This window comes from Oncorhynchus kisutch, linkage group LG2 (assembly GCF_002021735.2).
Source record: "Oncorhynchus kisutch isolate 150728-3 linkage group LG2, Okis_V2, whole genome shotgun sequence".
In the NCBI taxonomy this organism is placed as follows: Eukaryota; Metazoa; Chordata; class Actinopteri; order Salmoniformes; family Salmonidae; genus Oncorhynchus; species Oncorhynchus kisutch.
In genome coordinates this window covers 2,629,298-2,631,839 of record NC_034175.2, presented here as the reverse complement: position 1 = coordinate 2,631,839, position 2,542 = coordinate 2,629,298, and positions in this window count along the sequence as shown.

Sequence of the window (2,542 nt, the reverse complement as noted above, 5' to 3'; positions counted from 1 at the left end):
GTGCTTCCCTCTTTGCACATCAGATATTTAATAGGTCATTTAAAGCTGGGATTGACACCTGCCAGACTATGACCTCAGGGAGAGGGGTAGAGGTCAGAACGATGCTCCTGTAACAGTGGAGGTCAGACGTCACAGAGTCTAAAGTGGCAGATATGTTGTTTTTCTGCTGTTAGTGTCCAACTGTCTTGTCACACACCCACCCACCCACCCCACCCACCCACACACACACACACTGACCTTCACTTTTCTGACATTCCTGTCCCTCCTTTCATCCATGTGCAGTTGCTGCATGGGGGATTTATGGACAACAATGTGCAGACAGCAGCAGCCAGTGTGTTTCTATTCCCAGTTTAACCAGGGTTCTTACACTGGAATGTCGCTCTCTTTCTGTTGACTTTCATCAGCATTCTTCACTCAGGTCATTCAGGTTACACAGCTGAAGGCCTCTGTCTGTCTGTCTGTCTGTCTGTCTGTCTGTCTCTCTTTCTTTCTCTCTCTCCATGTCTCTCTTTCTTTCTCTCTCTCCATGTCTCTCTTTCTTTCTCTCTCTCCATGTCTCTCTTTCTTTCCTCTCTCTCCATGTCTCTCTTTCTTTCTCTCTCTCCATGTCTCTCTTTCTTTCTCTCTCTCCATGTCTCTCTTTCTTTCTCTCTCTCCATGTCTCTCTTTCTTTCTCTCTCTCCATGTCTCTCTTTCTTTCTCTCTCTATGTGTAAGGGTGTTTAACTGGCGGCAGAGAAGTCAGACGCAGGAGAGAAATAATTGTGTTTCCAACGGCGCAGTTTATTTACAAAAAACCCACCGGAAAACATAATAATATAAATCAATGGGTAACAACCTGATGCACACCAGTACAGACGTACACATACACTTACAACAAACAATCATCAACAAGGACATGAGGGGGAACAGAGGGTTAAATACACACCAGTACAGACGTACACATACACTTACAACAAACAATCATCAACAAGGACATGAGGGGGAACAGAGGGTTAAATACACACCAGTACAGACGTACACATACACTTACAACAAACAATCATCAACAAGGACATGAGGGGGAAACAGAGGGTTAAATACACACCAGTACAGACGTACACATACACTTACAACAAACAATCATCAACAAGGACATGAGGGGGAACAGAGGGTTAAATACACACCAGTACAGACGTACACATACACTTACAACAAACAATCATCAACAAGGACATGAGGGGGAACAGAGGGTTAAATACACACCAGTACAGACATACACATACACTTACAACAAACAATCATCAACAAGGACATGAGGGGGGAACAGCGGGTTAAATACACACCAGTACAGACATACACATACACTTACAACAAACAATCAACAAGGACATGAGGGGAACAGAGGGTTAAATACACACCAGTACAGACGTACACATACACTTACAACAAACAATCAACAAGGACATGAGGGGGAACAGAGGGTTAAATACACACCAGTACAGACGTACACATACACTTACAACAAACAATCACTGACAAGGACCATGGGGGGAAACAGAGGGTTAAATACACACCAGTACAGACGTACACATACACTTACAACAAACAATCACTGACAAGGACATGAGGGGGAACAGAGGGTTAAATACACACCAGTACAGACGTACACATACACTTACAACAAACAATCATCAACAAGGACATGGGGGGGAAACAGCGGGTTAAATACACACCAGTACAGACGTACACATACACTTACAACAAACAATCATCAACAAGGACATGAGGGGGAACAGAGGGTTAAATACACACCAGTACAGACGTACACATACACTTACAACAAACAATCATCAACAAGGACATGGGGGGAAACAGAGGGTTAAATACACACCAGTACAGACGTACACATACACTTACAACAAACAATCATCAACAAGGACATGAGGGGGAACAGAGGGTTAAATACACACCAGTACAGACGTACACATACACTTACAACAAACAATCATCAACAAGGACATGAGGGGGAACAGAGGGTTAAATACACACCAGTACAGACGTACACATACACTTACAACAAACAATCACTGACAAGGACATGGGGGGGAAACAGCGGGTTAAATACACACAGTACAGACGTACACATACACTTACAACAAACAATCATCAACAAGGACATGAGGGGGAACAGAGGGTTAAATACACACCAGTACAGACGTACACATACACTTACAACAAACAATCATCAACAAGGACATGAGGGGGAACAGAGGGTTAAATACACACCCAGTACAGACGTACACATACACTTACAACAAACAATCACTGACAAGGACATGGGGGGAAACAGCGGGTTAAATACACACCAGTACAGATGTACACATACACTTACAACAAACAATCATCAACAAGGACATGAGGGGGAACAGAGGGTTAAATACACACCAGTACAGACGTACACATACACTTACAACAAACAATCATCAACAAGGACATGGGGGGAAACAGCGGGTTAAATACACACCAGTACAGACGTACACATACAACAAACAATCATCAAC